This window comes from Somniosus microcephalus, chromosome 7 (genome assembly GCF_052327205.1).
Source record: "Somniosus microcephalus isolate GS21.2 chromosome 7, FLI_Smic_1.0, whole genome shotgun sequence".
Taxonomy (NCBI): domain Eukaryota; kingdom Metazoa; phylum Chordata; class Chondrichthyes; order Squaliformes; family Somniosidae; genus Somniosus; species Somniosus microcephalus.
The window spans coordinates 86,381,993-86,396,691 of record NC_140993.1 but is presented as its reverse complement, the minus strand read 5'-3'; the positions used below and the strand labels follow the sequence as shown (position 1 = coordinate 86,396,691).

Genomic DNA, 14,699 nt, shown 5'->3' with positions numbered 1-14,699 from the left:
TCTAGACTCCCCAGCCAGGGGAAACATCCTCTCTGCATCTACCCTTTCAAGCCCTGTAAGAATTTTGTATATTTCAATGAGATCACCTCCCATTCTTTTAAACTCTAGAGAATATAGGCCTAGCCTACTCAATCTCTCCTCATAGGACAATTCCCCCATCCCAGGAATCAGTCTGGTGAATCTTCGTTGGCACAATAATCTAACTTAATACCAATTTGGAATGAACCATGCTGATCACTCTGTGTTTGGCTGTGTTTTGTGAAGCCGTGCAGAAATATTCAGAATAGGAAGCGGAGTGATCTGGTGAATGAGATTAGATCCAGGCAGTGTTTGAACGATTAATGTGTGCAAATATCCTGTGTAATGTTCAGATGAAGCTTGGTCACAGGGAGGATTGGAGTTTGGAGCAGGATCTCTTGAATGCCTTGGCTTTTTCGCTGGGTTCAGTGTTTGTGCTGTATGGAGCATTATGCAACTCCCTGGAGACCACACAAAAAAATTCAGCCTGGTCTTCATTGCCATAGTTATAGGAAGAGCCAATACTGAGCAGCTGTTCAAACTTCCAGCCATTAGACATTGTCGACACCATCTGGGTGAGCTCCTCTTCCTGGCACTGCAGCACCCTGTAGACATGCTTGACTGGGATCTGTAACGTTTTGCTGTCTCTTTCTCTTATCCTGTCTTTCACTAACTTTATTAATGATGTGATGTTGTAAAACTCTGCTTCCTCCAGCACACCTTCCTCTGCTAAATCTTTATTAATAACCAGCTTCCCATGTCGCAGGTAGTTCAGCACAGGCCCAAAATAGGTGGGATCTCGGTCTATTAGATAGGCACCAGTCTCGTCCTTGTCCGAGTTGTAAGGGGTGGTGTGTGTGGTCAGCTTTGCCTCTGACTCCCTGAGCAGTTCGAATCGCTCCAACTCCCTTGGTTCTAGACTTTGGACTTATTTAGGGATGTAATGAAATTGCAACAGACAACTGAGTTGGTCAAAAGAACTTGGATTTTTATTTGAGACAGGAAAATATACAACACAATAATCTTATCACTCTAAAAGGGGGAACACTTCGGAATATGTGAGGGAGAATGACAATAGACAAAATACTTCACCCCTCCCAATCCCACTACACTAACTAGGTTGGATTCCAGAGGACTAGGGAAATGCTCACCAAACGACTTTCTTGACAGTTGTAGAGGTTCGCAATTTCGGGGTTCTCTTTAAGTGTGGCGGTTGGGCCTGCCGTACCCCGGACGTGGTGGAAGACTTCACCTGCATTTGGTTTTCAGTCTTCGCATGTCCGCTGATGCGGTCGGGTGCGTATTTGGATTTATCGGGTAAGTACCCAATTTCCTTTGGTTAGGTATAGGTTTTAGAGTCTTTTTCATCAAATCTTACCCAGGGGTAAGTCAGGCTAGCTTGTAGAGTGGAAACAAACTTGCGAATCTTCGGTTTCTTCCAGGTTGGTTTCTTGTTGGTCGCGGTGGCCCAATATTACCATGTTGTTGGTAATATTGTTGGTTGTTTCTTTCTTGGGGCCCTTGGTTGCCGCGATTCCTTTCCATTCCTCTTCTGTCGATTGAATTGTCCCGAGGCTGATGTGGTTTTTTCGAACAAGTTGTGCCTCTGTTGTTGCTCCGAGAAGACGGTCTGTATTTGGATGATCCATGAAAATGAACTGTTGGATGAACTGCCTGAACTGAACTGCTTTTTTTTCTGTGTAAAAGCAGGCCTCAATTATACCGTTTTGAGGCCTTGCTTATCTGCTCGCCAAATCTTCTCTGGCTCATTTTGGCAGGCTCGTTAACTTTAATAGTTCTACATTTTTTATCGAGTTTTGGGCTGGTCCCATCTATCTTTAATTGACTTTTAACTAGTTTCGGGATTGCTTCGAAATCGGTTTAAGTGTGTGAAGTGGTTTTGGAAAACTCTCTGAGTGGTTTAAACTGTTGTTCGACTGTCTTCTCCTGCTGGGGTCAGGGTCTCTTTTGTTGATTAGTGGCATGTACTGTGTTATTCATATTTTTGATGGCTCTGTATCTCTGGTGGGAACTGTCCTTCCGTAGGCCTATTGTCTTATGTATGAATGCCTGAGATGGTTCAGAACATTCCCAGACAATCTGACCTGTGCCAAATACTCAAACTGTTTGCTTTACAGTGCCCATCCCAACTCCTTTGTTGCAGCCTTCCACAGGCCTGGACATGCCTTTTTTTTAAATAGCCAAAATCCTGGGGTTTTGACTTTAAGCCCCTTTTGGCCCAATATTCTTTTAAACAGCCAAAAATCTCTTCTCTTCTTGGTTTGGGGGAATATGTAGAATTTTGCGAGCCTTACAGAGTCCAGCGCCGCCGGGGCCTGGCACAGGTGGTAGAGGAAGGAGCGGGGGTCGCGGCTCAGGGTCTGCCGGGTGCTCAGGAACCGGGTGCCGCCGACATTCAGCCGGACCTACTTGGCGGCGGCCGCGTGCTCCATGAGGTAGCATTGGACATACAGTTACCTCTAAACAGTTGCAAGCTAAAGAAATCTCTATATGTATGACAAATGAAGTAACCAAAATGAAACTGACCATCTGCAACATGGCATCCTTTAAACCACTTCTGCAGCTGTCAGCTTATCAGATACATCAGAGCAGACTCAACTCATGCCAGGGTGAGGTGGCGTGTTCCCCGAGCAGCGGGTAACCCATGGGGGAGCACGTAAAATTGAAAGGCAGCCTCAAAATAGCATTAAATTGGCTCTTAACAAGCAATTTAAGTAGCTAAATTGTATCCCCCACTGCTTGGTGTCAGGTCAGTTCTCTGCTGATAGACCCGACACCTGGGAGACTCGCATGGAAGCGGGTTTCCTACCCGCTGTCAATCTTTGCTATTTTGACAGCGGACCCCCCTCCAAATCCGTCATCTGAGCGCTGGCAAAATTCCGGCCAATGAGATCAGTACTATACCACAAGAATGTTACCTCCCATTGTTGGCAAACATCTGGTAGCCATGAACGCCAGGATAGGACCACTCGTTTCTTAGAAGCTGCAGTTCAGCAACAACAGTGCAAAGGACAGGCAGAAGGGACAGTCACCAGTTACCTCTTCAGTATTTCAACAGTGCCAACTGAAGATTGTGGGAATGACCTGCTAACTCTGTTTGCTGATTAGTAACAATGCCTCATTCACATGTAGCTGGAGCTGACAGAGAAACTGAATTTCCACTTCACCTGGTTTATTGCCTACAGCAGTGAGGGTTAGGCCAAAAACCCAGCCAAAGAATTAGTCCATCATGTGTTAAGACATATGAAATCCAGAAAGAATGATGAGTAAACTTGTCAACAATCCTCAGAGCCTTTTCATACCTGGATGAGTAAAATCATTCATGATGTGGAAGGGTAAAAAATGGCTTTCCTGAAATCTAGAATCTTCATTTATTTCTTGCTACTGTCCATGTCACCACATGAGGTTTAATGATATTATGATCACTACTGCTCAAGTATTCACCTATCTCTAAAATGAGCTGACTTTCTGGCTCAGCAGTAAACACTAAATCAAGTCTAATGCCATTGCTAATCCCTGTTGAAACTTGCTGTGCCAAGAAGCAGCCCTGCATTAACTCACCTCCCCTTTTTCAGGGATCCCTTTTGTTATTTAATTTTAAATGAGGGTAATTAAATCCCCCCATAACTAGCAGCTTCTCTTTCTCCACTTGTTATTTGTTCAAAATAATCCATGTCAGTTTCTTTATTTTCCACATTGTTCTGTGACAGTTCCCAATGATCGGTTTGCTCCTCTTGATGTGACAGATTTCTAACCAAATTGACTTGGAGCACCCAGCAAGTAGATATTTTGGTAACTTTCAGACTCTTTAATTAGTGTTACTATATCACCGGTGTATTCCCTCTAAACGTTTTAAACCTAGCTACATAAAATAAATGTTCTTTCTGTGGTTTTAAGCAGGTCACTGTTAGGTTGATTGGCCCTGATTTCGGGATCGGCCGCATAGCTAAGGAGTACACCGCCGACATCCGAAGGAAATCCACACTTACCTCGTGCGAACCCCCTTCGAGAACATGCTTTCAAACGCTGCAGAGTTGTGCGCTGCATGGTGCCCCACGGAGCACAGGAGCGCACCATTGTGCATATGCGAACATGGGATCATGTGGGGCGGTGCTCCTTTCACTTCCTGACCCTTAGCCAATCAGGACACAGAGGAGATTGCTGATTTGTATGATTTATAGAAGACAAGGCAGTATCAAGCATTCATTAAAAAGCACAGACTGTCAGTGCACACTGTCATTACTGTGTAAAAGTGACAGAAACTTCAGGCATTTGCACATGCACAGTTAAACATGGAAATCCAGAAGTTGCTATCAGTGATACCCTGCTCCTCCATGACGGGCACTTTTGCAGTCTTCGCAAATACAATCAAAACAGAATCAGTAATTTGGCATGAACTTCAACTTTGTATGGACGATTCTTGCTGTAAAAACCACTCGAAATGTTAAGCTGTGTTGAATGAGGTGTAACTGAGTTTTTAACAGTGTACTAAGTCATAATTACTGCTGAACAACCTCTTTAGCCCTGAAAAACTAATTTTATAAGTGTGGCGTGTCATTTCCTCCTATCCATGATTAATATTCCATAGATTTTTAATGATATTTCTACCTTGATCCTTACCTTAATCCCATGTGTATGAAAGAAAGACTTGCATTTATATCGCGCCTTTCACAACCACCGAATGACTCAAAACGCTTTGCAGCCAATGAAGTACTTTTGAAGTGGAGTCACTGTTGTAATGTGAGAAACGCAGCAGCCAATTTGCACACAGCAAGCTCCCACAAACAACAATGACCAAATCATCTGTTTTTTGTTATGCTGGTTGAGGGGTTAAGTATTGGCCATGACACCAGGGATAACTCCCCTGCTTTTCTTCGAATAGTGCCATGGGATCTTATACGTCCACATGAGAGAGCAGATGGGACCTCAGGTTATCGTCTCATCCAAAAGATGGCACCTCTGACAGTGCAGCGCTCCCTCAGTACTGCACTGGAGAGTCAGCCTAGCTTTATGTGCTCAAGTCCCTGGAGTGGGACTTGAACCCACAACCTTCTGACTCAAAGGCTACCAACTGAGCCAGAGCTGACACTGGTGTCCCAAGCTTTATTTTGCTTTCTGTAAAATGATTAAAAAGTGAATGATAAAACCTGCCTTTTACTTCCTGGTTTGCTGTCTGTGAGAATTCTTCAATCTGATTGGCTGCTCAGCCTGCTTGATGACTTCACTGTTCCAGAATACCACAGATCCCCTATAGATGGTACCAGATTGAGAGTCGCATTGGAATAGGGAAAACCAATGCCACAGAGACCGCTAAATCTTTGTGGGCAGCTTTCTTCAAGGTTAGCAGTGAGCGCTGTCGCTTCACTGTTGACTGCAAAATCCAGGCCTATCTCCAGGAGTAGAAGAGAGCAAAATTTATTCAGAAGAAAAGGGAGATACAAAGTAAGCTAAAGAAAAGAAACATTTAGATGTCAGCTTATTCCTGTGCCCTCTCCTTTATAATGTGATGTGATAAGTCCAACACCGCCTTCAGTGTGCCAGTGCAGCATTCGGTCAACTGAGGAAGAGAGTGTTTGAAGACCAGGACCTCACATCCAGCACTAAGCTCATGGTCTACAGAGCAGCAGTGATACCCGCCTTGCTGTATGTCTCCGAGACATGGACCATGTACAGTAGGCACCTCAAAGCACTGGAGAGGTACCACCAACGCTTCCTCCGCAAGATCCTGCAAATCCATTGGCAGGATAGGTGCACCAACGTCAGTGTTCTTGCTCAGGCCAACATCTCCAGCATCAAAGCTTTGACCACGCTCGATCAGCTTCGATGGTCGGGTCACATTGTCCGCATGCCCGATACGAGACTCCCAAAACAAGCGCTCTACACGGAGCTCCGGCACAGCAAGAGAGCCCCAGGTGGGCAGAGGAAACGCTTCAAGGACACCCTCAAAGCCTCCTTGAGAAAGTGTAACATCCCCTCTGACACCTGGGAATCCCTGGCCCAAGACCGCACAAAGTGGAGGAGAAGCATCCGGGAAGGCGCCGAATACCTCGAGTCTCTTCGCCGAGAGCAAGCGGAAGCCAAGTGCAGGCAGAGCAAGGAGCGCACATCAACCCAGGCACTCCACCCACCCGCCCCTTCAACCACCATCTGCCCCACCTGTGACAGAGACTGTAGGTCCCGCATTGAACTCATCAGTCACCTGAGAACTCATTTTTAATGTGGAAGCAAGTCATCCTCGGTTCCGAGGGACTGCCTAAGAAGAAGAAGAGAAGAAGAAGATCCAATATACAGATAGCTTTGATTTGGACACTTCAATTGGTTGTGGAATTTTAAGCTTGATTAGCTGTGGTTGACAAGGTTATTGCATATACACGGCTTCTGGGCTAAATTTCCTCTCTAGGATTTAGCATTTCATTTTCAGTTATCAAGCTTTATTCAAACAAGGTTAAAAATAAATAGAAAGGAATAAATACTCTCAATGATATTCTAGGTATTGGTAGCTGCATCAGAACTAATCTGAGAAGATATTCAGAATTCTTGTGCACAAAACTGGGCCTACAAAGAGATCACTCAAGGAGGGAAAAATCTATATAATCCTCAAGAAAGCCATAATGCTGACAAAACATCACCCTCTTGTAACCGTTCTTTGTTCCTGATATTTTTTTCTCCTCCTTTAGTGCTCTAAGACATATTCTGCATGTGAGTAGCCCTACAGAAGTGCAAATTGTTGTTGCTGTCTGCAGCTCTATTGCTTAACACAATCAATATTACATGTGATCTAAGATACTGCTAGAATATCCTGAGAAATCACACTGAATGGAAGCTGCACCTACTGTCAATACCGTAGGCTCCTTAAATCAGAATAGTTCCCCCCTGCCTGCATTCTGGATTTACTGTAAGCCTTCTTGGTCCAGAGCACCAACTCACAACAAGTGGATATTAGGATTTGAAATTCCAGGAAATCCTTTACAGCTGAGGAAATTCCACCAGACCTGGCCATGTCTGAACTGAGAGTCAGCCAGCAGGTAAGTCTGGAAGAAGAGGTGAATGGAAAGTGGACGAGTGCAGGTCGGCAGCAGCCTGCAGTATTGCTGGTCATCCGGGTTCCACAATAGGGTAAGTAAAAACTAAGAAACTTATCAGTTTTTAGGTGGGGATTCGGGGCATGGAGAACTCACCCCAAAATTGGTTCCCCCTGATGTGAATTTTGTGCCCAAAACTGGGTGTGGTGAGCACCAATTTCACCTCCTTTATTTTTTGCTCCAAGAAAATGGATCACAGGTTTTAGAACATGTGAGTGAAAATAAGAGGGGAAGAGCAGGAATGGAGAAAGGGGAGTAGCAGCAGTGGTAGAAGGGGAGTGGGAGGGAGACCATTGATGGGAAGAGTGTCAGGGATCAGGGAAGAATAGAAGGAGCAAACAGAGGCAGCGGACAGGACAGGTTGGGCAGACATGGAAGGGGGTAGTAAACGATTGTGTTGCAGCGAAGGGGAACAGGAGCACATGAGGTGCAGGGGAGTAGGTGCTTGAGTATGAGAGGCGGTCATGGGGCGAAGAGGTGTGGGTTTGGCGACCACTATCCCCTTAACTTTGCTTTTGTCTACCACTTTGAACCTTAGCAACATGTCTCCCATGCCCTGTAGGAACACAAAAGAAGAAAATAAAGAGAAAGAAGAGCACAAAGAAAAGAACCAACAAAAGAAGAAAATGAGAGGCAGAAGCAAAATAGCATAGAGAGATAAACAGAAAATAACATAAAAACAGAGAGAGCTAGAAGAGGACACACAGACATCACATCACATGGAGCCAACATAGAGAGGTAAGGTGATAAGCATATCATGTAAATTTAAAAGCAAAATACTGCAGATGCTGTAAATTTGAAAGAAAAACAGAAAATGCTAGAAAGACACAGCAGGCCAGCCAGCATCTGGGAGAAAACAGACCACTTAACATTTCAGGGCAAACAGCTGAAAGCTGAACAAGTATTTTAATAAATTGAGAATGAAGAGGGGTGAGAGGGAAGAACAAACAGGAAATATTGGTGGAATGACCTGTAACCTGCTTAAAGATTACTCGATGACTGAGATGATCTTTATATCAGACAATGGAAGGAAGCATTAAAAACATTAGAGAAGCAAAGAATATGTGAATAGCTAAAGCAGTGAGAAGCACACAAAAAGGAAAGAATGAGAAAATGGCTGACTGTACATCAGGTCTGAAATTTAAAAGAGGAAATTCTTAAATGGTGGGTTCCACAAAATCCCAGAAAAAAATAGCAAGACAGCACAAAGGGCGAAAAATGGGACAAGCTCCCTTATCGGCATGTGACCCTCCTCACCTCATTTTCCTCAAAGCGCTGAACAATCCAATATGTCCAAGTGCAGGGACAGAAAATTCTGCTTCAACATATTCTCTGACAATCAGTGAGCAACAGCATGGGAAATCTAATATTCTTTAAACATTTGATTCTAAAATTAGCCAAAATAATCAAATATGTCAGTACTGCACAATATACTTAAGCATCTTGCTCTACCAGGTTGCTATAAGCATTTACTCTGACATTGTATCAAAATTCAACAGACTTAATGGAATATGATATGAATGTTAGTTCGGCTAAAATTTGTCCCAAAGCTACAAGTAAAATAGTTTTTTTGTAAAGTATTTTAAACATCTATCTCAATTCTAATAATTGTACTTAAATAGAGTGGTCATATTAAGAGGCAGAAATTGAGCAGCTTATAAGAGTTTTTTTTGCAAACTCTAGCATTCTTGCATTATTCCCAGTCAGCGGTATAATGCATTTTATTCTGATTATTGCCATCCTGTTGGATCATTATTCTAATTAAGAAGTGAAAAATGACTGTTTTTATTGTAAGCCAAGTAGATGCTATATTGCTGTAAGTTTAGCATCCATTGCATTTAAACCAACAAGCAGAGGCGTAGTCATTAGGATGATCCCAAATAGCTCAGCACTTACAAATATCACTTATTTCCAATCTACATTTTCTCGGTCTCTAATTTGTTTCTGTTTTCCTTTTGCTGCACCTCCATTTGGTGTCCTTGCGTTAATGCCTGTAACCATTTTAATTCTACAAGAATGAACATCATATTTGTGTACACTGGCTCCACAGCAGAAATGTGGATAAACCTTGATAATAATATAAATATGTAAATCACCCAAGGGTTACATAATTCAAATGTCCATGGAAGATAACTGATAGTTAAAGCACTCTCATTGCTATTGCTGGATAATTTAACTTTGCCCCTCCAACGCTAAGACCACACAGCAAATCATATGATAGCACAACCACTTAGACATCTGTTAAAGCTTAAGTGAATATAATTACATCCCAAATGGTTATCAACGGAAACTTCACACATCAAAAATAAAATCAACATCAGAAGATTCTTGCAGAACATTAATTTTGCTTGTATTCTTTAGGGATTTTATTTTATTGTAAAAATAGTTTAATGTACCGATCTACACCAGATAATTTTTTCAGTTTTGTTTCTCAGATATTGCTCTGGGAGCATGGTTTGAATTCTAGTAGCTGGAATGACCCTCTTGAAATAACAAACAGTTAATTTGACAATTCTTAATGAGATAATTAAAAAAAGATCATGCTTAACAATTTGGGCTTCATTCCCTAATCATCATTATTATTTGATTTTCAAAGAATCAAATTTTAATTGATGCAGATATGTTGCTCTAGAAATAGAATGCCATCCAACAAAATGCATTGCCAGGTTTTATCAGTGATTTGTAACTCTTTAGAGAGTTTAGAGAAGAAAAACATTCTATTAATGTCCTAGAACAGTCAAAATTTCAAATAATAAAATGTGATTTTGCCTCACAAAGTTCAATTCATAAGAGTCTTGCTGGAAAAGTAGGTGTGAGTAAAGAGTAGTAGAATATCAGGAGAGAGCTTCACTGAATGATTCATCCAAGTTTAGTGCTGCTCTGAGCATTTCTAGGGTATTTTAGTGGAACTGAATACATCACAAAACTTAGAAAGACTGCAAGAATTTTCTTTGGCTATATAAACAGCCTAATAGATGTGATGGGCTCATGACATCAGAGTCCTATGACTCTGTAACCAAGGGCAGCTGTCTCCACATCCTTCCCTGGGACCTTGGCACATTCTCGTCCACTTCCCACTCCTCTGGCTCCTTCATGCCTTGCGAATCACCCAGTTCCATGTAGGCCTTTCTATAGGAGTGAGAAAGCAAGTGACACAGGGGGGAATGATATCCATGGGGGTTGGCGTAGTGGAAAAGGGGCCGATCGTGATCAAGGTACTCTTGGTTGTGCTGTCCCTTATCATCCTCATCATCATTCACATTGTTATCATGATTATCATCATCATCATAATCTACGAGGAGGAATTGTTTACCCTCTTCTTCGCTCCACTTCCTCTTCAGCATCTTCTCCAGTTCATCATCTTTTGTACCCCATGGCTGTGATGGATCTGCAGAAAAAGAGGGTAGCGATAAACATTGATCTGGATTTAAGAAAGTACAGTTGGAAAAATTATTTGGTCCATCCTTTTTAAATTTTATCTCCCCCTTTTAAGATGCTCTATGCTGTGTACTATTCCCCATTTGACATGGCAGACAAGTGACTAGTTTCCAGGACTCTGCCAATGCAACTCCATAATCAGTAACCTGGATTGACATGCTTCTTTTTCCATTTGCACCTTCCTCAGATGGTTAAGTTCCAATTAGGATCTCACCATGTGGGAAATTGTAGGCATGAATCCAGGTTCTAATGATTTACGGAATAATAATGCAAATTGAATTTAACTGATGTGTATGTACTATGTTAGAACCAAGTTTTGACTTTAAATGGTTTGAGGTAGGGTAAGAAGACTATGGTAATATTCTGGATGAAATTTCCCCCCAAATTTCCTGGTTCTTGGACAGAGTCCCTGATTAGGATAGTATGATTCCTATTGAACTGATTCACCTAACAATCTTTTTTTTAAGACTGCGGCATTGTATAACCAGATGAGATTAATCTACTTAAAGTTTAGTTATAAAATAGAAATAACTTGCATTTATATAGCACTCTTCAGTACATCAGGACATCCCAAAGCACTTTATAGATAATGGCGTATTTTGAAGTAAAGTTATGTCGGGTTTGGCCGGTGCCAACATCAGTGGGTGCATGTGCCTCAAGGATTTTTGGACTTTTAAAATGGAGACGCACGTGGGCTGCGTTTTAAAAATGGAGTTTGGACTTTTGGAGAGAGGCGAGAGAGAGCAGAGCGCAGCCGATGGTCAAGGGCCGAGCAGCATCAACGGGGGAGAGAGGCGCGCAGGAAAACGCGAGGCGCTGCCATTGCCACGAGGACCGCAGAGAGCGGCGTTGGCAGCAGCGCAGGAGCATCACACAAAACCCACAGGGCGTTGCCATTTGCCACGAGGACCGCCGAGAGCGGCGTTGGCAGCAGCGCGGGAGACGCCATTTTAAGCCGCAGTGGGGAAGAAAGGAAAGCGCGGGAGATGCCATTTTAAGCCAGTCTAACCACACCCAAAAACAAAAAAATACCGAAGAGTGGCAGTATCACAGCGTTCGACAATGAAGTCGAAGATTGGACGACATATGTCGAACGCATAGAAGTATACTGCAAGGCGAATGAAGTGCCAAATGACAAGAAAGTGCTGGTATTGTTGAATTCAATGGGTGCAAAAACGTATGGCTTACTACGAAACCTAGTAACCCCAGAAAAGCCAGTAGAAAAGGATTTTGAAAACATAGTGTCAATCCTACAGGACCACTTAAACCCCACACCGCTGCTGATAGCAGAAAGATTTAAGTTTCACAAAAGGAACCAGCATAAAGATGAAAGTAATGCTGAGTATTTAACGGAACTGCACAAGCTATCGAAACACTGCCAGTTTGGAACAGGACTAGCAGATACTTTAAGGGACAAGTTTGTGTGTGGGCTTCAAAGTGAAGGAACCCAGAAACGGCTTCTATCAGAAAAGGATCTTACGCTGGACAAGCCTTTCAGCATTGCAGTATCACACGAAGCAGCCGCACGGGGCGCTGCAGAGATACAACGGAGACCGCAAGAATATGGCACAAATGAAATGTCATACGGAACAGTGAAGTGCTCTCGCTGCGGCAGAACAACACACAACCATAATGATTGCTGGTTCAAGGACAAAGTGTGCAGACAGTGTCGAAAAGTAGGACATATAGCAAGAGTCTGCAGGTCGGGAAAGAAAACCAGCAGCAAGAAATCTCCACAGGAGAAGTACAAGAAGGTACATAAGGTGACGGAGAGTAGTTCAGACGAACAGAAGAGTGATACAGACTCCGGAAGGAAGGAGCTGGGTTGTCTGAAACTACATAATGTGATCAAAACGGAGGATCACCAAACTATCTGGGTCACGCTCAAGATAGCAGGAGTCCAACTGAAAATGGAATTGGACACAGGATCAGCCCTAACAGTCATAAACCGAAGGGACTACAAGCGGCTATTCTCACATATACCCTTGAGAGATACAAAGATTGTCTTGAAGACGTACACTGGGCAAAAAGTCTACCCCAAAGGAAAAATAAGGGTGAATGTTATATATAACGGCAAGGAAACACCAAAAATGGACCTATATATATTGCCAGATGGAGGAACACCACTACTAGGATGTGAATGGATCCGGAAGATACAGCTAGATTGGAATTCCATACAAGCACTGACTGTAGATGCCAAAAAGGATGACGACGTCACACCTGGACGACTGTCAAAAATGCTAACTGACGCACAAGAAGTGTTCCAGCAGGGACTCAGAACACTAAAAGGCATAACAGCAACGATCAAAATAGAGGAAAATGCAAGCCCAAAGTTTTTTAAGGCCAGACCGGTACCTTATGCGATCCGACCAGCCGTCGAAGCAGAGCTGGAATGTTTGGAATGTTCAGGAGTACTGTCCAAAGTGGACTGGAGCGAGTGGGCTACACCCATCGTTCCTGTAATGAAGAGGTCGTTGAGTAACACGCCTGGGGAACCAAAGAAGGTTCGCATCTGTGGGGACTTTAAGGTGACAGTGAACCCAGTCCTTCACACGGTACAATATCCGCTTCCGCGGATTGAAGATATTTTTGCCTCGCTATCTGGAGGGAAACGCTCCACTAAGATTGATCTGGCCCAGGCGTACCTGCAAATGGAGGTAGAAGAAGCCTCGAAACAATACCTCACGATCAACACTCATAAAGCTCTCTACCAATACAACCGGCTGGTGTTCGGGGTAGCATCAGCTCCGGCTATTTGGCAAAGGGCAATGGAACAAGTCCTGCAAGGGATTCCAGGGACCCAGTGTTATTTGGATGACATCCTGGTCACGGGCGAAAATGACAGTGATCACCTCACCAACCTGGAGCAGGTGCTCACTAGATTGAAGGAATATGGGCTCTGAGCTAATCGCCACAAATGTGAGTTTTTCCAGAAGCAGATCTCGTATTGTGGCCACGTTATTGATAAAGAGGGGTTACATAAGTCCCCTGAAAAGATTGAGGCAGTAGTCAAGGTTCCAGCACTGGAAAATGTGTCACAACTGAGGTCGTTCCTCGGGCTGGTGAACTACTACCATAAGTTCTTGCCGAATTTGTCTACCGTACTACACCCACTGAACACCCTACTGCAAACAGGGCTACCATGGAAGTGGAGTGACGAATTTAAACGAGCTTTCCAGAAGAGCAAAGCATTGATCACATCAAAAGAGGTGCTGGCTCATTTCAACCCAGCACTACCAATTCGATTGGCGTGTGATGCATCACCCTATGGCATTGGAGCGGTGCTGTCGCACAAATTCCCGGACGGCTCGGAGAGGCCAGTAGCCTTAGCGTCTCAGTCACTAACCTCAGCCGAACGTAACTACGCCCAGATTGACAGGGAGGCCCCGGCCATGATGTTCTTTAACTGAAGGTTGAGATCTCGTCTGGATTTGCTCAGACCAAATGTACGAAGAAATGTTGAGAGTAAGCAATTCCAGCACATCAATAAGAAGCCGACAAGGAGCTTCAATGTAGGGCAACCAGTCTTGGCCCGCGACTACAGAACAGAGAAATGGCAACCAGGAACGATATGCACACGGCAGGGGCCACTAATGTACACAGTGGACGTTGGGGAGAGCATCATGAGACGCCTTGCTGACCAGATCCTAGAGTCACAGGAATGAGTCAACCCCATGCCTCGCCCATACGTACCTGGTGATGAACTCGACGTACATGTAGCATCTACCCCAGCAACAGTAGCATCGGAAGCTGATGAACCAACCGACGACAGGGGGCCAGAATCGCCTCCGCACCAAGAGCAAGACACTCGGGAAAGGCGCTATCCAGAAAGGATCAGGAAGCCTCCCCAAAGGCTGAATTTATAAATAGACTATTTTCAGCTAATGTTGCATGTTAAAAGTGTTAATTGTAATTAGTTTGATATTTAATTGTTAAATGAGTGTTATGGTACTGTTAATCTAAAAGGGGAGGAATTGTAATGTATGTACCTTTAAGGGGGAGAACTACTTTTTACAGCTCATGTATACTGTAGTACCGGCAGTGACCACACCTGTATATAATGTTGAGTAGTAATCTGTACAGTTCAGTTGCAGTTTGAACCACGTTGAGTATACACCTGTTGTACCGTTCTCTGCAGTC

The 14,699-nt window shown here is 43.6% G+C and overlaps 1 pseudogene; it reads right to left on the bottom strand.

Moving 5' to 3' along the window:
* Window positions 1-382: 382 nt before the first annotated feature.
* Window positions 383-4,086, bottom strand: LOC147114776 (BTB/POZ domain-containing protein KCTD5 pseudogene; annotated as a pseudogene).
* Between the last annotated feature and the right edge of the window lie 10,613 nt (window positions 4,087-14,699).